Source organism: Symphalangus syndactylus, chromosome 16, assembly GCF_028878055.3.
Source record: "Symphalangus syndactylus isolate Jambi chromosome 16, NHGRI_mSymSyn1-v2.1_pri, whole genome shotgun sequence".
NCBI classification, from domain to species: domain Eukaryota; kingdom Metazoa; phylum Chordata; class Mammalia; order Primates; family Hylobatidae; genus Symphalangus; species Symphalangus syndactylus.
The window spans coordinates 55,353,720-55,378,317 of NC_072438.2; the positions used below are offsets into that span (position 1 = coordinate 55,353,720).

Below are 24,598 nucleotides of genomic sequence, written 5' to 3' on the forward strand. Positions count from 1 at the left end.
ATCATCGGAAATTAGAAAGGGGTCTCATCCTTCACCTGAAACTTCTGAATTTTCACAAAGGTATTTTGATGTGAGACAAAAGAGAATCAATCTGCCCTTACATCGGCCATATCTGCTGTGCTCCACTCCAAGAGCCTGCCTGCCAGTCTCCTTCACTAAGGTGAGGCCCAGAAGAAAATGGCCCACACTTAATTGCTCCCCTCCATCAAATTCTCTGCACTAAATACCAACTGCAATCTTCAACAGACTCCGTCTATCCTCTGAGAGAAAGACAGAATACAATCTCGTGTCAAGCTCTGATACAGCCTGTGCTATTTATCAACACTAAATAAAGTGTACAGCCATACCCCCTTATCCAGGTTTCATTTTTCAAGGTTTCAGTTAACCGCAGTCTGAAAATATTAAATGGAAAATTTCAGAAATAAACAATTCATAAGTTTCAAACAGCACATCATTCTCAGTAGCATGATGAAATGTCACGCTGTCCTGCTCCATCCTGCCCACCCGGGACATGAATTATCCCTTTGTCCAGTGTGTCCACATCCACACTGTCTACACTACCCACCCGCTAGTCCCTTAGGAGCAGTCTCAGTTATCAGATCCACTGTCGCCGTATCACAGTGCTTGTGTTCAAGTAACCTTTATTTTACTTAACAATGGTCCCAAAGCACAAGAGTAGTGATGCTGGCATATTGTTATAATTGTTCTATCTTATTAATTATTGTCATTAATCTCTTACTGCACCTAATTTAGGAATTAAACTTTATCAGAGGTATGTATGTATGGGAAAAAAACGTAGTATACATAGGATTTGGCACTATCTGAGGTTTCAGGCTTCCACTGGGGTCTTGGAACACATCTACTGAGGATAAGGGGAAACTACTATATAGGAAAAAAAATCACCAATCTTATGACACGAATTGGCAAATACAGAGGACTGGTGAAATTCTCAGAATTTCAGAGATAATGACCTTGAAATTCTTAACAAAGATGTGAAAGGCAAAACTACTTGCTTTTCTAAGATATAAGTTCTTTTGGTGGGGGTAGGTGGTGAGGTGGTCAGGCTTACCAAACCAGCACCTGCAATCAGGGTTAGAGATGATAAGACACTTTCAAGAAAACACGAAGCAAGTAATCAGAAAAATAAAGATACAGAGGCCATTAACAACATTATCCATTTCCCTTCTTCTTCTGGGCATAATGAAGAATTTTACTTTCCTTTTCCTTGTTGAAGTTAGACACAATCATGTGACTTCTGTTGGTCAATGAAATGTGAGTAGAAGTGACCTATAAACTTCCACAGATGTTTGGAGCCGGGTGAGGTGGCTCATGCCTGTAATCCCAGCACTTTGGGAGGCCGAGGTGGGTGGATCACTTGAGGTCAGGAATTTGAGACCAGCCTGGCCAACATGCTGAAACCCTGTCTCTACTAAAAATACAAAAATTAGCCAGGCATGGTGGCGTATGCCTGTAATCCCAGCTACTAGTGAGGCTGAGGCATGAGAATTGCTTGAACCCAGGAGGCGGAGGTTGCAGTGAGCCGAGATCATGCCACAGCACTCCAGTCTGGGCGACAGAGCGAGACTCCATCTCCAAAACAAACAAACAAACAAACAAACAAACAAAAAACTTCCACAGATGCATTTAATTGTTGGGCTCTGAACCTCTTTCTTCTGCTGTCTCAGTAATCGATGACTCATAGTGCCTTTACAGGAAAGACAACTTTCCCTGAAAGGTACAAACTTGATATGAGTGAGAAATAATAATCTTTGTGTTTTAAGTGACTGATAATTGGAGGATTATTTTCTTATTGCAGCATAAGCTAACCTACCTTGACTAGTATATTAGTTATTTGAAAATTCCAATAAAATTATCAAAATTCAGCAAATCAAAAAAATCTGACAGGGGCAGGTAGTTTAAGAGATGGACAGAAAAACATACAACTATGACATCAATAGTGAGAAATGGATTATAACTACAGAAATAAAGGTTTTTTTTAATGGAATGTGCCTTTGGAATCAGTAATCTCATCTCAATTTTTAAAGATTTTTAAATAGCAGGCTACCTCTGCAAGGATGCACTAGAACTTATAATACTGTTTGCCTCCAGAAAAGAATACTGTGTAGCAACTTAAAAAAAAAATGGGAAGAAGAGACTTCTGGTTTTTGATCTGACCTGAAAGAAGCTTGGAAGTCATCACTCCAAAATAAGTAAAAAGCTGAACAAATTGAAAAAAAAAAACAACAACTCATCTTAGCTCCTTAAAAGAAATGAGGTCACAAGGCAAACCACTGCCCCCAAAATTGGAGGGACATACAGAAGGATACAGAGAATCACAACTTACCATAGTAGAAACCCATGAGCAGAAAGGTTGAGGCAACCAGTGCGAGGGAAAAAAAACCTGACCTGTAATTGACAAATTGTTGGAGGATCAGTGTAAGAAAGTCTGAGAGTCAAAAACTCCAGGGAACCCAGTCAGAAGGGGCCTATCGCACTTTTTCTGATTTTTACCTCCAGGAGCTTGACCTAAGTTCTCACAGTGAATATAAGAAAAATCTCCCCCCTACTTCCAACAGAGAGGAAAAACAACCATTTTGAAATACACCACAACATTCTGTTTTTAACAAGGCTTGCCCTCAGGAGAAACTATTTAGCCAGAGACTAACTTGCTGAGGTTTTAACACAGCCTAACTAACTTGGGGGTAGGGAAATACCTAATCCCAGTCAGCCTTAGCCTTCCATGTGGGAGACAGCAAATACCCAACTCTAGCCTACTCTAACTATACTGTCCCACCTAAGGGAGTAAGCGTACTGAGAAGCACTTGTGAAGCTGATAATCCAGAGGCACAGCCTCACTAAAAGACTGAGATCTAATCACAGGACTATAGAAGACTTCCCCTTCCTCCACACCTTACCACCACATTATAAAACCCTATATTAAACAGTTCCTTTTACACAGTACATCATGTCCAGCTACAAAGAAAAAATTACAAGGCATACTAAAACGCAAATAACGTAGTTTGAAAAGACAGAGCAAGCATCGGAACAAGACTCAGATATGGCAAGACATTGGAATTATCAGATCAGGAACTGAAAACAATTCTGGTTAATAAGGGCTCTAATCAATAAAGCAGACGACATAGCAAAAAAATATATACCTGAGATTGAAGATATCTCAATAATAACCTCAAAAACTGGAAAGCAAAGAGTAAAAAGTGTGGGGGGGGGGGGAAGAGGACAAAACGCAAAACTTAAGAACTGTGGGACAATTACAAAGAGTGTAACATGTGTGAAATGGGAGTACCAGAAGGAAAGGAGAGGAACAGAAGAAATACTTAAAATAATAATGACTGAGAATTTCCCCCAAATTAATGTCAGATATCAAACCAGACACTCAGGAAGCTAAGAGAACACCAAGCAGGAGAGATGCTGAAAAAGCAAAAAAAGCAAACAAAAAACCTACACTTAGACATGCCAAATCATATGCAACTACAGAAAATCTAAGATAAAGACAAAATCCTGAAAGAAGCCAGAAGATAAAAACACCATACCTATAGAAAAACAAAGATAAGATTTACATCCCCAGAAACCATGAAAGTAAGAAGAGGGGGTTGCTTCCAAGATGGATGAATAGGAACAGCTCTGGTCTGCAGGTCACAGCGAGATCAACACAGAAGATGGGTGATTTCTGCATTTCCAACTGAGGTACCTGGTACATCTCATTGGGACTGGCTGGACAGTGGGTGCAGCCCACAGAGGGCAAGCCAAAGCAGGGCAGGTCGTCGCCTCACCTGGGAAGTGCAAGCAGTCAGGGGATTTCCCTTTCCTAGCCAAGGGAAGCTGTGAGCGACTGTACTTGGAGGCACAGCACACTCTTGCCTAAATACTGTGCTTTTCCCACGGTCTTCGCAACTGGCAGACCCCTCCCATGCCTGGCTCAGCAGGTCCCATGCCCACGGAGCCTTGCTCGCTGCTAGCGCAGCAGTCTGAGATCGACCTGGGATGTGGGAGTTTGGTGAGGGGAGGGGCATCTGCCACTGCTGACACTTGAGTAGGTGGTTCTATGCTCACAGTGTAAATAAAGTGGCAAGGAAGCTCGAACTGGGCGGAGCCCACCACAGCTCAGCAAGGCCTACTGCCTCTTTAGATTCCACATCTGGGGACAGGCCATATCTGAATAAAATGCAGCAGACAGCTTCCCCAGACTTAAACGTCCCTGTCTGACAGCTCTGAAGAAAGCAGCTGTTCTCCCAGCACGGTGTTCGAGCTCCGATAACGGACAGACTGCCTCCTCAAACGGGTCCCTCACCCCTGTGTAGCCTGACTGGAAGACGTCTCTCAGTAGGGACCGACAGACACCTCATACAGGCGGGTGTCTCTCTGGGATGAAGCTTCTAGAGGAAGGATCAGGCAGCAATATTTGCTGTTCTGCAGCCTCCGCTGGTGAAACCCAGGCAAACAGGGTCTGGAGTGGACCTCCAGCAAACTCCAACAGACCTGCAGCTGAGGGGCCTATTAGAAGGAAAACTAATAAACAGAAAGGAAGAGCATCAATATCAACAAAAAAGACATACACACCAAAACCCCATCCGTAGGTCACCAACATCCAAGACCAAAGATAGATAAAACCACAAAGATGGAGAGAAGCCACAGCAGAAAGGCTGAAAAGTCCAAAAACCAGAACGCCTCTTCTCATCCAAAGGAACACAACTCCTCGGCAGCAAGGGAACAAAACTGGATGGAGAATGAGTTTGACAAATTGACAGAGGTAGGCTTCAGAAGATCAGTAATAAAAAACTTCTCTGAGCATGTTCTAAACCATCGCAAGGAAGCTAAAAACTCTGAAAAAAGGTTAGATGAATGGCTAATTAGAATAACCAGTGTAGAGAAGAGCTTAAATGACTTGATGGAGCTGAAAACCACAGTACGAGAACTTCGTGAAGCATACACAAGCTTCAATAGCTGAGTCAATCAAGCGGAAGAAAGGATATGAGTGACTGAAGATCAAATTAATGAAATAAAGTGAGAAGACAAAATTAGAGAAAAAAAGAGTGAAAAGAAACGAACAAAACCTCCAAGAAAATATGGGACTATGTGAAAAGACCAAATCTGTGTTTGATTGGTGTATCTGAAAGTGATGGGGAGAAGGAAACCAAGTTAGAAAACACTCTTCAGGATATTATCCAGGAGAACTTCCCCAACCTAGCAAGGCAGGGCAATCAAATTCAGGAAATACAGAGAACACCACAAAAATACTCCTCAAAAAGGTCGACCCCAAGACACATAATTGTCAGATTCACCAAGGTTGAAACGAAGGAGAAAATGTTAAGAGAAGCCAGAGAGAGGCTGGGTTACCCACAAAGGGAAGCCCATCAGAATAACAGTGGATCTCTCTGCAGAAACCCTGTAAGCCAGAAGAGAGTGAGGGCCGATCAACATCCTTAAAGAAAAGAATTTTCAACCCAGAATTTCATATCCAGCCAAACTAAGCTTCATAAGTAAAGGAGAAATAAAATCCTTTACAGACAAGCAAATGCTGAGAGGTTTTGTCACCACCAAGCCTGCCTTACAACAGCTCCTGAAGGAATCACTAAACACTAAATACCAGCCACTGCAAAAACATGCCAAATTGTAAAGACCATCAATGCTATGAAGAAACTCCATCAATTAACAGGCCAAATAACCAGCTAATATCATAATGACAGGATCAAATTCACACATAACAATATTAACCTTAAATGTAAATGGGCTAAATGCCCCAATTAAAAGACAAAGACTGGCAAACTGGATAAAGAGACAAGACCCATCAGTGTGCCGTATTCAGGAGACCCACATCATGTGCAAAGACACACATAGGCTCAAAATAAAGGGATGAAGGAAGATCTACCAAGCAAATGGAAAGCAAAAAAAAAAAAAAAAAGCAGGGGTTGCAGTCCTGGTCTCTGACAAAACAGACTTTAAACCAACAAAGATCAAAAGAAACAAAGAAGGCCATTACATAATGGTAAAGAGATCAATTCAACAAGAAGAGCTAAGTATCCTAAATATATATGCACCCAATACAGCAGCACCCAGATTCAAAAAGCAAGTTCTTAGAGACCTATCAAGAGACTTAAGACTCCCACACAATAATAATGGGAAATAAGAGAGGACACAAACCAATGGAAAAACATTCGATGCTCATGGATAGGAAGAATCAATATCGTGAAAATGTCCTTACTGCCCAAAGTAATTTATAGATTCAATGCTATCCCCATCAAGCTACCACAGACTTTCTTCACAGAATTGGAAAAAACTACTTTAAACTTCATATGGAACCAAAAAAGGGCCTGCATAGCCAAGACAATCCTGGGCAAGAAGAACAAAGCTGGAGGCATCAGGCTACCTTACTTCAAACTTTACTACAAGGCTACAGTAACCAAAACAGCATGGTACTGGTACCAAAACAGATATATAGACCAATGGAACAGAACAGAGGCCTCAGAAATAACACCACACATCTACCACCATCTGATCTTTGACAAACCTGACACATACAAGCAATGGGGAAAATATTCCCTATTTAATAAATGGTGTTGGGAAAACTGGGTAGCCATATGCAGAAAATGGAAACTGGGCCCCTTCCTTACACCTTATACAAAAATCAACTCAAGATGGATCAAAGACTTAAACATAAGACCTAGGGCCATAAAAATCCTAGAAGAAAACCTGGGCAACACCATTCAGGACATAGGCATGGGAAAAATTCTAAAACTCCAAAAGCAATGGCAACAGAAGCCATAATTGACAAATGGGATCTAATCAAACTAGAGAGCTTCTGCACAGCAAAAGAAACTATCATCAGAGTGAGGCAACCTACAGAATGGGAGAAAATTTTTGCAATCTATTCATCTGATAAAGGGCTAATATCCAGAATCTACAAAGAACTTAAACAAATTTACAAGAAAAAAGCAAACAACCCGATCAAAAAATGGGCAAAGGATATGAACAGACACTTCTCAAAAGATGACACTTATGCAGCCAACAGACATTTGAAAAAATGCTCATCATCACAGGTCATTAGAGAAATGCAAATCAAAACCACAATGAGTTACCATCTCACGCCAGTTAGAATGGCGATCATTAAAAAGCCAGGAAACAATAGATGGTGGAGAGGCTGTGGAAAAATAGGAACGCTTTTACACTGTTGGTGGGAGTATAAATTAGTTCAACCACTGTGGAAGACAGGGTGGCGATTCCTCAGGATCTAGAACTAGAAATACCATTTGACCCAGCAATATTATTACTGGGCATATACCCAAAGGATTATAAATCATCCTACTGTAAAGACACATGCACACATATGTTTACTGCAGCACTATTCACAATAGTAAAGACTTGGAACCAATCCAAATGTCCATCAATGATAGACTGCATAAAGAAAATGTGGCACATATACACCACGGAATACTATGCAGCCATAAAAAAGGATGAGTTCATGTCCTTTGCAGGGACATGGATAAAGCTGGAAACCATCATTCTCAGCAAACCATCACAAGATCAGAAAACCAAACACTGCATGTTCTCACTCATAAGTAGGAGTTGAACAATGAGAACACATGGACACAGGGAGGGGAACATCACATACCGGAGCCTGTGAGGGGTGGGGGGCTAGGGGAGGGATAACATTAGAAGAAATACCTAATGTAGGTGACGGGTTGATGTGTGCAGCAAACCACCATGGAACGTGCGTACCTATGAAACAAAACTGCATGTTCTGCACATGTAACCCAGAATTTAAGGTATAATAATAACGAAAAAAATAAAGAAAGTAAGAAGAAAGTGGAATGAAATATTTAAAGTAATGAGAAAAGGCTGGGTGTGGTGGCTCACGCCTGTAATCCCAGCACTTTGGGAGGCCAAGACGGGTGGATCACCTGAGGTCAGGAGTTCGAGTCCATCTGGCCAACATGGTGAAACCCTGTCTCTACTAAAAATACAAAAATTAGCTGGGCTTGGTGGTAGGCGCCTGTAATCCCAGCCACTCGGGAGGCTGAGGAAGAAGAATTGCTGGTACTTGGGAGGTGGAGATTGCAGTGAGCCAAGATCATGCCACTGCACTCTAGCCTGTGTGACAGAGCGAGACTCTATCTCAAGAAAAATAAAAAATAATGAGGAAAAAAAAAAACCCACCAGCCTAGAATTCTGTATCCTGTGAAATTATCCTTCAAAAGTAAAAAAAGAAATAAAAACTTCCTCATAGGAACAAAAATTGACAGAATGTGTTGCTGGTGGACCTGCCTTGAAAGAAATGTTAAAAGAAGTTCTTTAAAAATAAAAATAAAAAAAAAGAAAAGGAAAATTATATAGCTCAGAAATTCAGATCTGCAAGGAAAAACCCTGGAGAAGGAACAAGTGAAGGTAAAGTAAAAACTTTTCTTTTTCTTACTCCTAATTAACTTACCAGGAAACAGTTGTTCAAAATAATAGCAACAATGTATTAAATTATATATGTATACATAAGTGTCTATATACATATATACATAAATATGGGCATGCTTATGTAGAAGTGACATGTATCAGCAATGATACAAAGGAGAGGAGGGAGGAATTAGGATTATTTCATTATAACAAGGTACTCACACTACTGATGTATATTGCAAACTCTCAAGCAACCACTTAAAAGTAACACTATACCACTAAATGTACATTGCAAACTCTCAGCAACCACTTAAAAAAGCAAAAGAAATATAATTCACATATCAAAAAAGGTAAGAAAATGGAATCATATAAAATGCTCAATTAGAACCACAAAAGGCATAAAAAGACTAGAAGACAAAAATAGGAACAAAGAACAAGGGCAACAAATAGAAAAGAATAACAAATATTGTAGACATTAAACCAACTACATCAATAATCACTCTAAATATCAATGGTCTAAATGCACTAATTAAAAGAAAGATTGTCAGAGTGGATCAAAAAAACAAGACATAACTATGTTGTCTACAAGAAACTCATTTTAAATATAAAGACACATATAGATTAAAAGTAAATGGATAAAGAAAGAGGTGCCATGCTAACACTAATCAAAAGAAAGTGGGAATAGCTATATTAATTTTAGACAGAGCAGACTTCAGAGCAAGGAAAGTTCTCAAAGATAAAGATTAGCATTACATAATGATAAATGGCCAATTATCCAAAAAGACATAACAATACTTAATGTGTGTGTGTGTGCCTAACAGAGCATCAAAAATGTGTGAGTGAAAAACTGATAGAATTACACGGAAAAATAGATGAATCCACTATTAGAGTAGTAGACTTCAACATTCCTCTATCAGAAGCAAACAGATCAGAATCAGAAGCAGGCAGAGTATCAGTAAGGACATAGCTGAACTCAACAACACCATTAATCAAATGAATATAACTAACATCTATAGACTAATTCAACAACAACAGGTTACACATTCGTCTCCAACTCACATGGAACAGTCACTAAGATAGAACACATTCTGGGCCATAAAACAAAATTAAAAGAATACAAATATACAATATCTGCTCTCAGACCACAATGGAATTAAACTAAAAATCAATAACAGAGAGACAGGTAGAAAATCCCAAAATACTTAGAGATTAAACAACACACTTCTAAATGACAGATGGGTCAAAAAATAAATCTCAAGAGAAATTTTTAAATATTTTAACCACAATGAAAATGAAAATACAACATCAAAACTGTGGGATGCAACAAATGAAATGCTTAGGGGGAATTTTGCTGCCTTAAATACATACATAGAAAATGAGAAAAATCTAAAATCAATAATCTAAGCTTCTACCTTAGGAAACTAGAAAAGGAAGAACAAATTAAATCCAAAGTAAAGAGAAGAAAAACAAAAATTAGAGCAGAAATCAACAAAATTGAAAACAGGAAATAGAGAAAACCAAAAGCTAGTTATTTGAGATGATCAATAAAATTGACAAGCTTCTAGCAGGTTAACTAAGAAAAAAAGAGACATGACACAAACTACTAATATTAGAAAATGAAAGCAGAGACAATACTACAGATTGCATGGACATTAAAAGGATAATAAAGAAATACTATAAACAGGCCGGGCACAGTGGCTTACACCTGTAATCCCAGCACTTTGGGAGGCCCAGGCAGGCAGATCACCTGAGGTCAAGAGTTCAAGACCAGCCTGGCCAACATGGTGAAACCCTGCTTCTACTAAAAATACAAAAATTAGCCAGGCATGGTGGCGAGCACCTGTAACCTCAGCTACTTGGGAGGCTGAAGCAGGAGAATCACTTGTACCTAGGAGGCAGAAGTTGCAGTGAGCCAAGATCGCACCACTGCACTCTGGCCTGGGCAACAGAGTGAGACTCTGTCTCAAAAAAAAAAAAGAGAAGAAAGAAAGAAAGAAAGAAAGAAAGAAAGAAAGAAAGAAAGAAAGAAAGAAAGAAAGAAAGAAAGAGGGAAAGAAAGAAAGACTATGAACAATGTGATCAATAAAACTGATAAGCTTCTAGCAGGTTAACTAAGGAAGAAAGACACAGGACACAAATTACTAATACTAGAAATGAAAGGGGGTGGGACGTGGTGGCTCACACCTGTGATCCTAGCACTTTGGGAGACTGAGGCAGGTGGATCATCTGAGGTCAGGAGTTTCAGATCAGCCTGGCCAACATGGCGAAACCCCATCTCTACTAAAAATACAAAAATTAGCCAGGCACACTACTCAGGAGGCTGAGGCACAAGAATTGTTTGAACCCTGGAGGCGGAGATTGCAGTGAGCCAAAGATCATGCCACTGCACTCCAGCCTGGGCCACAGAGCGAGACTCCATCACGGGAAAAAAAAAAAGAGAGAGAGAGAGAGGGGACAACCAATACTACAGATTCCATAAACATTAAAAGAATAATAAAGGAATACTATGAACAACGCTTTGCCCACGAATTTGATAATTGAGATTAAATGAGGCAATTCCTTGAAGGCCACAATCTACCAAAATTCACACAAGAAGAAATAGGCAATCTTAATTGGCCTACATTATTAAAGAAATTGAATCAATAATAACCTTCCAAAAGAGAAAGCACCAGGCCCAGACACATTCACTGGTGAATTCTACCAAACTTTAAAAAAGACATTATACCAATTCTCTACAATTTCTTTCAGAAGATAGAAGCAGAGGAAATACTCCCAAACTCATTCTATGAGGCTAGTATCAACCTAATACCAAAACCAGGAAAAGACATTACAAGAAAACTACAGACTAATATCTATCATGAACATAGATGCAATTACCTTCAACACAATATGAGTATACCAAACCTAACGATGTAATAGAAGAACTATACACTACAACCAAGGTATTTATCTCAGATATGCAAAGCTGGCTCAACATTTAAAATCAATTAATGTAATTCACATGAACAGGCTAATAAGTCATATGAACATATAAATAGATGCAGAATAACCATCTGACAAAATCCAACACTCATTCATGATAAAGACTCTCAGTAAATTTAGAGAGAAATTTCCCAACTTGACAAATAGTATCTACAAAAAACCTACTGCTAACATCATTCTTAATGGTGAGAAACTAGAAGCTTTCCCACTTAGATAAGGAACAAGACAATGGTGTCCCCTCACTACTCCTTTTCAACATCATACTAGATGTCCTAGCTAATGCAATAAAATAAGGAAAGGAAATAAAAAGTATATAGATTGAAAAGGAAGAAATAAAACTGTGTTCACAGATGACAGGATCATTTATGTAGAAAAGCCAAAAGAATTAACAAAAACATTACTGGAACCAATAAACAATTATAACAAGGTTGCAGGATACAATGTTAACATGCAAAAGCCAACTACTTCCCTATAAACCAACAATGAACAACAGAATTTGACATAACACAATTTACATTAGTACCACAAAATATGAAATACTTAGGTATAAACCTAACAAAATTTGTGTAAGACCTTTATGAGGAAAACTACAAAACTCTGATTAAAGCAATCAAATAACTAAATAAATACATATTCTATGTTCATGGACAGGAAGACTCAAGCTTTTGTTGTTGTTGTTGTTTCAAAGAGATGGGGTCTCACTCTGTCACCTAGACTAGAGTGCATGGTGCAATCATTACTCACTGTAACCTCAAGCTCCTGACAAGTGATCCTCCAGCCTTAGTCAACCCCGTAGCTGGCACTACAGGAATATGCCACCATACGTGGCTAACTTTTTTTTTTTTTTTTTTGGTAGAGACAGGGTCTCGCTATGCTGCCCAGGCTATTCTTTCAACTCCGGGCCTCAAGAAATCCTATTGCCTCTGCCTCCCAAAGCAATGAGAGTACAGGTGTGAGGCACTGCCCCCAGACAGGAAGACTCAATATTGTAACAATGTCAGTTACTCCCAACTTGATCTACAGGGTCAATGCAATCTCAATGAAAACTCCAGGAAGTTATTCTGTGAGTATTGACAAACTGATTCCGAAGTTTATGTGGAAAGACAAAAGACTTAGAATAGCCAACACAATATGGAAGGAAAGAACAAGGTTGGAGGACTAACACTACCCAACCCAACACTTACTATAAAGCAACACTCATCAAGACAAGGGTGAAAGAACAGATAAACAGATCAATGAAACAGAACAGAGAGCCCAGAAATGGATTCACATAAATGTATCAATTGGCTGGGCATGGTGGCTCACACCTGTAATCCCAGCACATTGAGAGGCCCAGGCAGGTGGATCACTTGAGGTCAGGCGTTGAAGACCAGCCTGGCCAACATGGCAAAACCCCGTCTCAACTAAAAATACAAAAATCAGCAGGGCATGGTGGCACATGCCTGTAATCTCAGCTACTCGGGAGGCTGAGAAAGGAGAATTGCTTGAACCTGGGAGGAAGAGGCTGCAGTGAGCCAAGATTGTGCCACTACACTCCAGCCTGGGTGACAGAGCAAGACTCCGTCTCAAAAGAAAAAAAAAAAATCAACTAATCTTTGATAATGGAGCAAAGGCAATATAAGGGAGAAAAGATAGCCTTTTGAACAAATTGTGCTGAAACAACTGGACATTCACATGCAAAAAAATACATAAATAAATCTAAACAGACCTTAAACTCGCCACAAAAAAAATTAACTCAAAACGAATCACAGACCCAAATCTAAAATACAAAACTTGAAAACTCCTAGAAGAAAACATAGGAGCAACTCTAGCTGACCTTGAATTTGGCAATGACTTTTTAGATATGACACCAAAGGCAGGAAACTGATAAGCTGGTATGACGGTTTGAATGTCTGTCTCCTCCAAAACTCATGTTGAAACTTAATCCCCGATGTGGTAGTATTGAGACACAGGGCCTTTAAGAGGTGACTGGGTCATAAGGGCTCTCACCAAAATTCTTGGATTAATAGATGATGTATTCATGAGTTAATGGATTAATGGGTTATCATGGGAACAGAACTGGTGGTTTGGTAAGAGACCTGAGCTAGAACATGCAGCCATGTGAAACCCTGCACCACCTTGGGACTCTTTAAGAGTCCTCACTAGCAAGAAGGCCCTCATAAGATGCGGTCCCTCAACCTTGGACTTCTCAGCCTCTACAACTGAGAAACAAATTCCTTTTCTTTATAAATTACCCAGTTCCAGGTAATTTGTTAGAAGCAATAAAAAAGACTAAGATAGCTGGACTTCATTAAAATTAAAATTTTCTGTTCTGTGAAGGGCACTGTCAAGAGACTGAAAAGTCACAGACTGGGAGAAAATATTTGCAAAACCTACATCTGTTAAAGTAGCATCCAAAATACATAAAGAACTCTTAAAATTCAACAATAAGAAAACAACCTGATTTTTTTTTTTGTCTCGCTCTGTCACCCAGGCTGGAATGCAGTGACGCGATCTCTGCTCACTGCAACTTCCACCTCCCAGGTTTAAGTGATTCTCCTGCCTCAGCCTCCTGAGTAGTTGAGACTACAGGTGGGCACCACCATGCCTGGCTAATTTTTGGATTTTCAGTAGAGACGGGGTTGCACCATGTTAGCCAGGCTGGTCTTGAACTCCTGACCTCAGGTGATCTGCCTGTCTCAGCCTCCCAAAGTGCTGGGATTAGAGGGGTGAGCCACCATGCCCGGCCACAACCTGATTTTTTTAAAGGGCCAGACACATCACCAAAGATATACAGATGGCAAACACACATGCAAAGAGATGCTCCATATCATACACTATCAGGGAAATGCAAATTAAAACCACAATGAAATACCACTACACACTTAGTAGAATGGATAAAATCCAGAGCAATGACAAACCAAATGCTGGTGAGGATGTGAGGCATGAAAAACTGGTGGGAATACAAAATGAAACGGCCACTTTGGAAGACAGTTTGGTGGTTTTTTACAAAACCACCCATTCTTATCAAACACATCCAGCACTTACTCGTTATTTACTCAAAGGAGATGAAAACATATTTCCACACAAAAGCCTACATATGGATGTTTATAGCAGCATTATTCACAACTGCCAAAATTTGGAAGCAAACAAGACATTGTTCTGTCGGTGAATAGATTTGATGAAAAAAAAAAAAAAAGCAAGCTGTGGTACATCCAGACTATGGAATATCATTTAACACTAAAATGAAGTATGCCATCAAGCCATAAAAAGCCATGGAGGCCGGGTGTGGTGGCTCACACCTGTAATCCCAGCACTTTAGGAGGCTGAGGCAGGTAGATTACTTGAGCCCAGGAGTTTGAGACCAGCCTGTGCAACATGGCGAAGACTCATCTTTATTAAAAAAATAGAAAAATGACCAGGCACGGTGGCTCACGACTGTAATCTCAGCACTTTGGGAGGCTGAGGCAGGCAGATCACGAAGTCAGGAGATCGAGACCATCCTAGCTAATACAGTGAAACCCCATCTCTACTAAAAATACAAAAAATTAGCCAGGCTTGGTGGTACATGCCTGGAGTCCCAGCTACTCAGGAGGCTGAGGCAGGAGAACTGCTTCAACCCGGGAGGTGGAGGTTGCAGTCAGCAGAGATTGCACCACTGCACTCCAGCCTGGGCAGCAGAGAGAGATTCTGTCTCAAAAAAAAAAAAAAGAAAAAGAAAAATTAGCCAGGCGTGGTTGCACATGCCTGTAGTCCCAGCTACCTGGAAGCAGGAGGATCACCTGAGCCTAGGAGGTGGAGATTACAGTGAACTGAAATGGCGCCACTATACTCCATCCCAGGCGACAGAGCAAGACCCTGTCTGAAAATAATAATAATAATAATAATAATAATAATAATAATAATAATGAAAGACATGGAGGAAACAAGTGCATATTACTAAGTGAAAGAAGCCAGCCTGAAAACTGACTGGCTGATTTCAACTCTATGACATTCTGGAAATGGTAAAACTATAGAGAGAATTAAAACATCAGTAGTTGCAGGGGGGATGACGGATAAACAGGTGGAGCACAGGGAATTTTTAAGGCAATGAAGCTACTTTGTATACTATAATAGTGGATACATGTCATTAGAAGTTTGTCCAAACCCATGGAGTGTACAACACCAAAGAGTGAGCCCTAATGTAAACTATGGACTCTGGGTAACAATGATGTATCAATATAGCTTCATCAATTGTAGCAAATGTACCCCCCTGGAGGGGGATGTTGACAATGAAGGCTATGCATGTGTGGGAGCAGGGAGGAAATAGGAAGTCTCTATACCCTCCTCTCAATTTTGCTGTGAACCTGAAACTACTCTGAAAAGTTGTCTTTTTTAATGAGAAAGAATTTTTTTACTTTATACACTGTGTTACCTTTTAAAGTCTGATGTTAATTTTTAGTAGCATGAAGTTTTACTTAACACAATTTAGAGTCTTCATTTTACTTAACCAATCAGCACATAAAATGCTATTGACCTTGAAACTGTTCCCTCATTTGGCTTCCAGGACATCACACTGTGTAAGTTTTCCTCCACTGGCCAGTCCTTCTCAATCTTCATTGCTAGTTCTTACTCTCCCAACTTCATCATGTTGGATGCCACAGGACTCAGTCTCTGGACCTCTTTTCTATCTATACTGCAACTCACCCAGCCTCACAGCTCTGAATATCATCTTTATGTATTCAAAATAGATGGATATTGTCAGTTATTCCCTACTGTAACAGACCAACTCAGAACTGCTGTTCATTCTTGGTATTAGTCATGCACTAGCACAATCCAATTCACGCATCATTCATGCCTGAACAAAATAAAGTGCTCTCAGGTACCACCACTAGCCCCCAAAAAGCTCCAATCATTAAAACTACACACGATACCAATTTCTTACAGAAATTTCAATTTGCCAAGAGTGATTTTACTTGTCCTACCCTTTTGGAGGGTAATCTGAGATTTTTTGTTGTTTTTGTTTTTGTTTTTGTTTTGAGACAGAGTTTGGCTGGAGTGCAATGGCACAATCTTGGCTCACTGCAACCTCCACCTCCTGGGGTCAAGTGATTCTCCTGCCTCAACCTCCCAAGTAGCTGGGATTACAGGTGTGCACCACCATGCCTGGATAACTTTTTTGTTTGTTTTTTTTACTAGAGACAGAGTTTCATCATGTCGATCAGGCTGGTCTCGAACTCCTGACCTCAAGTGATCCCCCTGCCTCAGCCTCCCAAAGTGCTGGGATTACAGGTGTGAGCCACCACACTCAGACAATCTGAGATGTTTAAAGGTAGAAAAGTAGAAAGAGAATTGAATTAGGACAATGCTAATCTATTATGTAATCAAAGGCAGAAAAGTAGAAAGAGGCCGGGCGCGGTGGCTCACGCTTGTAATCCCAGCACTTTGGGAGGCCGAGGCGGGCGGATCACGAGGTCAGGAGATCGAGACCACGGTGAAACCCCGTCTCTACTAAAAATACAAAAAATTAGCTGGGCGTGGTGGCGGGCGCCTGTAGTCCCAGCTACTCGGAGAGGCTGAGGCAGGAGAATGGCGTGAACCCGGGACGCGGAGCTTGCAGTGAGCCGAGATTGCGCCACTGCACTCCAGCCTGGGCGACAGAGCGAGACTCCGTCTCAAAAAAAAAAAAAAAAAAAAAAGAAAAGTAGAAAGAACACTGAATTTACAAGCCTTTCACTAAATTCTTATCTAGGTGTTACTTTTCCTAGAAAACCACGTCACACCTAAAAATCGCAAATCCAGAATCAGAACTATAACAATTACAGGTGTGTAATAAGTTCAAAAGGGCTTAGAGATGACTTAGCTTGTTTTTTCAAGCTTTTTTGTTTAAATATTAAGCTTCCATATAATAACTCAAGAAAGGAAACCTGATCAAGTTGAACCTCTTGTTTAACAGATAGGAAAACTTACAGCCCAGAAACATTTGCCCATGGATAAAGCTCTCACTGGTAATACCAAGACCAGAAAGTAATTCTCCTGTTCCCTAATTCAATGCTCTTTCTACTTTTCTACCTTTAAACATCTCAGTAAATACTTGTGTGATTAATTTTATGTGTTAACTTGGCTATTCCATGGTACCCACGTTTGGTCAAACATTATTCTAGATGTTTCTGTCCAGATATTTTTTACATGAGATTAACACTTAAATCTGTAGACTCTGAGTAAAGCAGATTACCCTCCAAAAGGGTGGGTTTCATCCAATCAGTTGAAGGCCCTGATGGAAAAAGACTGACCTTTTCAGAAGGGGGAATTCTGCTAGCAGACTGAATTGCAACTCTTCCCTGGATCTCCACCCTACCCCGCAGATTTTTGACTTGTCAAGCCTCCACTATCACTTGGGCCAATTTTTAAAAATTTAACAACTCTACCTTTCCCTCTGTCTTCCCACCACTCCCATACACATGTGTACACGTGTGTGCACTGCACACACACACACACACACACATTTTTGGTTCTGTTTCTCTGGAGAACCCTAACACAACCTATGTGAGCATCTAGATGAATTTCTGTAATTAATAGGTCAGTAAATGTATTTACTAAGAATGTTAAGAAAGCCTGTGACCAAATATATAGAAATAATATGAATTAGTAAGGGAGGGGGGTGATTGCTAATGGGTAAGACATTTCTTTTTGGGGGTGATATAAATGTTCTAAAATTAGACATTGGTGATAGTTACACAACTCTGTAAAAATACTAAAATCCACTGGATTGTATACTTTGCAAAGGTGAATTTTATGGTATATGAATTACAGCTTAATAAAGCTATTATATATTGTTGAAAGGAAGGAGGGGAAGGAGGGAGGAAGAAAAGAAGGTAAGAAAGCCAGTCAGCCTGTGAAACTAAGAGACATTATAAATGACAATGAAAAAAATGTCAACTACTTCATAAATTAATATTTATTCTTTCAGTCATTGAGTTACACAGGGAACCCCAAAGAAATGTTAGAGAATGGAATCAGAAAAAAACAACAAATAGTTGCATATGCCTGATTTTTTTTCTTTTTCTTAAATCAAAGGCAGCAAAGCAGTTAAATAAAACCTGTGACATCTGAGAGATCGACTATAAACTGCATTAAGGAGAAATGTCTCAGTTAACAGTGACATGTGAAACCAAACTACAGAACTAAAATCTTTCATTTGGGATAACTTCAACTGTTTTAAAAATCCTTCCCATACTTAGTCAAATCACAGGAATCATTTCAAACAACAAAAAGTTTCTATTGTATTTACCATATTTGTGCTATTTACAAAGATTAAAATATGTTTATTATGAAATCCTCAATATCTCCCACCCATAATATAGTGTGAACTTAAGTGACAGGCACTCAATATGAAAAACAGATTTTAAAAAAAAAGAATATGATATGAATAGTGCTTCAGTGTACACAGAAGAAGGCAAAGGATAATAGATGTCCCAGTAAATTATGATTACATTGAGAAACTCAGTATAGCTAGAACAAATTGTGCATTTGTAGGGATTGGCAAGAAATAGGGTCAAAAAGCTAGGCTGGAATTTGGATAGATAGTCCAAGAGGGCTTTTAATCAGGGGAGCAAAATCATCAGAATTGAGTTTTAGAAAGATATATACAGTGGCTGTTGGTGGGACTGTAAACTAGTTCAACCATTGTGGAAGTCAGTGTGGCGACTCCTCAAGGATCTAGAACTAGAAATACCATTTGACCCAGCCATCCCATTACTGCGTATATACCCAAAGGATTATAAAGCATGCTGCTATAAAGACACATGCACACGTATGTTTATTGTGGCACTATTCACAATAGCAAAGACTTGGAACCAACCCAAATGTCCATCAATGATAGACTGGATTAAGAAAATGTGGCACATATACACCATGGAATACTAGGCAGTCATAAAAAAGGATGAGTTCATGTCCTTTGTAGGGACACGGATGAAGCTGGAAACCATCATTGTCAGCAAACTATCGCAAGGACAAAAACCAAACACTGCATGTTCTCACTCATAGGTGGGAACTGAACAATGAGAACACCTGGACACAGGAAGGGGAACATCACACAACGGGACCTGTTGTGGGGTGGGGGGAGGGGGGAGGGATAGCATTAGGAGATATACCTAATGCTAAATGACGAGTTAATGGGTGCAGCACACCAGCATGGCACATGTCTACATATGTAACAAACCTGCACGTTGTGCACATGTACCCTAGAACTTAAATAATAATAATAATAAAAGAAAGATACAGTGGCAGATACTAAAGGAAGAAAGACTTAAGAGAGGACAATAATTATCTAGGTGAGAAATTATAAAGGCCTGTCATAGGACAGTGACGATGAAATTGAAAAGGAAGGAAAATAGATTGAGACATTTAGAAGATGATTGATTTAAAGATGTCTAGTGCAATGTAGGTACTCAGTAACTTGGAGTAAATAAAAAATATATATATATGGTGGTTAATTGATTTCCATCAGTCCTGAATTAAGTACAATGTCAAAAAGAAAATTTGGAACCACTGATAAGATATAAGTTCATTAAAAATCACTGAGGAATGTTTCAAATCAATCAAGCAGCTCCGTACGTGAACAGCAAAGGCACGTACATTTGCATTTCCCACAGGATGGGTCACTGTGGTTAGGAGTCGGCACAGCCCTCTTCTCTAAGGATCTGGATTTCTCTCCAGAGAAACTGGTCTATACATTAAACTGGTCTATTGACAGGTAGCAGTTGAAGAGTCATGCAGTGGTTTTAAAACAAGTCTGCAGCCAGGGACGGTGGCTCACGTCTGTAATCCCAGCACTTTGGGAGGCCAAGGCGGGCAGATTACGAGGTCAGGAGATCGAGACCATCCTGGCTAACTAAAAATATAAAAAATTAGCTGGGCGTGGTGGCGGGCGCCTGTAGTCCCAGCTACTCGGGAGGCTGAGGCAGGAGAATGGCGTGAACCCGGGAGATGGAGCTTGCAGTGAGCCCAGATCACGCCACTGCACTCCAGCCTGGGAGACAGAGCAAGACTCCGTCTCAAAAAAAAACAAAACAAAACAAAAATAAAACAAACAAACAAAAAAAACTCAGGTCTGCAAATTCTTCGACACTCTTTCTACCAAAAGTTGGATCCATGTCCCCTGACCCTGAGCAGTCTGTGACTGCCTCCACAAACAGAATGTGGCAGAAGTGGTGCCAGCTTCTAAGGCAGGTCAGAAAACGCCACACAGCTACTGCTATGCACGTACCTATGACTGCTGGGATTCTAGCTACTCTGAGGCCACACACCATGTAGAGAGACCACATCAAGAGAAGACACTTAGAAAACTCCCAGCTGTTTGACTCTTCCCAGGCCAGGTGCTAGACATGTGCATGAAGACCCCAGCCCAAGCCATGGTCTGACTGTAGCTTTGCAAGACAACCCACATGAGAAATGCCTGGCGGAGCCTAGGCAACTCTCACATTTGTGAGCAAAATAAATGATTGTGTCTTTTAAAAACGACTGTTTTAGGGTAGTTTTTCACAAAGCAATTTTGATACCAAGGACAGGCCAACCCCTGGAAAAAGAGCAAAACCCTTCCCTGATCCTACAATGGCTGGGAGATTGGGGAGAGGAGATCAGTTAAGGAGAGAGGGAGGTTCCCTCCAACAAATATATTTCCCCATCCCCCCCAAAAAAAGATTCCAGGAAGAGAAGTAACAACATTCTTGCATTTGTAATTCATATGTTGAGGACTTAATAAATAAGACAGTACTTGTTGGAGATAATTTTAAAGTGAGTGAGAAGGGGAAAAAATTATCAAAGGTTATTTCCCAAGAAATGGAAAAAATCCTCAAGAGTGAGCATTGTCTGGAAATACTTTTCTCACCTAAAACAAAAACTAGTACTGGTGTAAACAGGATGCCAGGTGTGAAGAAAGCAGGCATGATAGAATATTACTTTTACAATTATTTTATTCAAATTTATATTTTATTCAGATTAAAAACAATCAATATATGAATTCATAATCTATTTCTTGATATATCAGCAATATGGACTTTACCAAAGATCATCTCATTAACTTGAGGAAAAATAAAATAAAACAGGATGAATTCAATTCATAAAAGTTGTGAAGAATCCTGATAGTTTTTTTGACACGATAGTTTTTTTGACAAGGTAGGGTTCTACCTCATCTGGCTCCAATTCCAGTTGTTCCCACATATCTTTACAAATCATGTTTTCAGCTTTGGTTGCCATTAAAACAAAAGGGTGAAATTGTTGGGAAATAAAAAATAACATATGTATTGCTATATCAAAGAAATGGCCACAATCTCAACTTAAACCAGTCTTCCCATGAAAATTTACTCAGAAATTCCATGCTTATAAAAAAGGGATAATAAAAGTGCTATTTTAAGAGGGTTTCATGAAGATTCAGAATGTTGCGAGCCCTCTGTGAGGATGGGCTTACTTATTTAAAAATACTAAGCATTGGGCCAGGCGTGGTGGCTCACGCCTGTAATCCCAGCACTTTGGGAGGCTGAAGAGGGCAGATCACTTAAGGTCAGGAGCTTGAGACCAGCCTGGCCAACATGGGGAAACCCTGTCTCCACCAAAAATAGAAAAATTAGCTGGGTGTGGTGGTGTGTGCCTGTAGTCCCAGCTACTTGGGAGGCTGAGACAGGGGGATCACTTGAACCTGGGAGGCAGAGGTTGCAGTGAGCCGAGACCACATCACTGTACTCCAGCCTGGGCAACAGAGTGAGACTCCGTTTCAAAAAAAAAAAAAATTACTTAAATAAAAATTATACATATGCATCAAATTGGACTCTGACATTCATTCCCCACTCCTGTAAAAATAGAACTCCAAAGTTTTAGCTATAGATATAGCTAGCCACCTGAACATTACGTTTCCCAGCTTTCCTTATAATTGGTTATGGCAATATGACAATGTTTTGGCCAAGCAAAGATAAAAAGTGCAGGTTGGCATCTGGGAAGGAGCACATGTGCCCTCCTGGCCGGGATCTCTTTCCTCCTTTTTCCTCCTTCCTCCTGACTGAACACAACAACTGCCCAGACACGGAAGACACATGTTAACTACATCAGTTATCCCTCCACCTCTCCCCAGCTACAGATGGGAAGTAGATAGTTATCTTGTTTAAGCCACATAAAAAGAAAAAAAATTAAAACCAAGCATCAACTATGTGTCAGGCACTGTCCTAGGCAGTTGAGATGTATCAATGAACAAAACAGATGCAAAATCCTGCCCTCATGAAGCCCAATTGCTAACAGCAGAAGACAATAAACAAGATATTATAGTAAGTAGATTGTGAAGCTATCAGAAGAAAAAGTAGAGAAGAATCATGCAGTGGCAAGTGTGGGAGATGGCGTAAGGGTTGCAATTTTTAAGTAGTCAGAATACAAGTTGTCAAGAAACTGACATTTGAACACAGATTGGAAGCAAGAGAGTCATCCAGGTGGACATCAGGAGTAAGAACATTCTAGCCACAGGAAGAGTCAAGGAAGGCCTGAAGTGTAAACATATCTGGCATATTACAGCAATAGCAAGGCGATAAGCAACATCATAACAGATGAGCAAGGAAACGGTAGGGGAAAAGGTCAGAAAGGCCGACAGGGTCCACCAGCTCAGGTAAGGCCTGTAGACAACCGCACTCCGAGGTAAGGAGGGAACCACTGCAGGGTGGAGAGCAGGTAATGTGATCCGCCATACATTTGAAAGAATCACTCTGGCTACTGAAACTAAGCAAAGGGCAGAGAAGCACAGAAGCAGGGACACCTCTGGCTAAGAGGCTATTTGTGACTTAAGTGTTAGCAAAACTTGTCTTTCAGCATGAGAAATTGGGCTCGGATTCAGCTTAACCCAGCTATTAGCTCTGTTCCCCTGGAAACCATACAGGCAGAATGTCAACTATGTTACTAGGCAACACTGCTTATGGTAAAAATGACCCACTGGTAAACTGCGAAGGGACGGGGAGGAACTATAAATACCTGGTGCTGGCCATAGCTTAGGGCTTCTCTTAGTGTGAGGACTCCTGTAATTTGCCATGTGCCTTGTCGGGATCCTGGAAGCTCATGGCTGTCAAGTGAAATAATGACTTGTGGAGGATAGGGCTCCTAAGCCCTACTAGTGATATACCCACTCATGTGAGCCTCAGTACTCACACCTGGGCTTCACCCAGAAGCAGGCAGTGGCATAGAGAATGCTCTGGCTGTTCTCTTTGTGGACTGCTACAAGCACCCCCACCAAAGAGAAGACCTGGAGCTTCCCTGATGGTAAGCCGTGTTTCCTGTCCCATATCCTCCCAAGTGAATCTGATGTCAAATGTGGTCTGTGGCAATCCATAGGTCTGTCTAGTTGAGCCCTAAGAAACCTCCCTGGGCCAGGCACAGTGGTTCATACCTGTAACCCCAGTACTTTGGGAGGTCAAAGCAGGAGGACCACTTGAGGCCAGAAGTTCAAGAGCAGCCCAGGCAAAATAGTGATGCCCTGTCTTTATAAAAAAAATTTTAAAATTAGCCAGGCATGGTAGTATGAACCTATAATCCCAGCTACTCAGGAGGCTGAGGCAAGAGAATCACTTCATCCCAACAGTTCAAGGCTACAGTAAGCTGTGATCATACCACTGCACTCCAATCTGGTTGATAGAACAAGACTCCATCTATTAAAAAAAAAAAAAGAAAGAAAAAGAAAAAAAAGAAAGAAAGAAAGAAAAAGAAAAAAAAGGAAGAGGCTGGCCTTAGCAGCTCACACGTGTAATACTAGCACTCTGTGAGGCCAAGGTGAACAAATCGCTTGAGTCCAGGAGTTCGAGATCAGCCTGGGCAACATGGGGAAACCCCATTTCTACAAAAAATACAAAAATCTGCCAGGCGTGGTGGCAAGTACCTGTAGTCCCAGCTACTTGGGAGGCTGAGGCAGGAGCATTGCTTGAGCCTGGGAGGTTGAGGCTGCAGTGAGTTGAGATTACACCACTGCACTCCAGCCTCGGTGACAAAGTCAGATCCCATCTCAAAAAAATAAATAAATAAATAAAAAAGAAAGAAAAGAAAAATAGAAGTCTCTGGGTAGGCACTGTTCTATTGCAGTAACCCAGGCAAGCAATGGTAGCAGCTTGGAAGAGGATGCTAGCAGTGCAAATAATAAAAGTAGTAAGACTGTAAATACAATTAAAAGGAGGAGCGTATAGGATCTTCTAAAGAACTGAATGTCGGATGTGAGAGAAAGAGAAAAGTTACGGAT

General features: G+C 40.4%; 1 protein-coding gene across 10 annotated transcripts in view; it reads right to left on the reverse strand.

Moving 5' to 3' along the window:
- FRYL (FRY like transcription coactivator) overlaps positions 1 to 24,598 on the reverse strand; it is a 285,245-nt gene that overhangs the window by 230,041 nt on the left and 30,606 nt on the right. The window contains exon 1 of one of the 10 annotated variants that reach the window (XM_063619508.1): positions 2,345 to 2,359. The exons of the other annotated variants lie outside the window; for them this stretch is intronic. The gene's annotated coding sequence lies outside the window, so the exon portion shown is untranslated. Of the gene's footprint in view, positions 1 to 2,344; positions 2,360 to 24,598 lie in introns of those variants that run through there. 10 annotated transcript variants of the gene reach the window in all.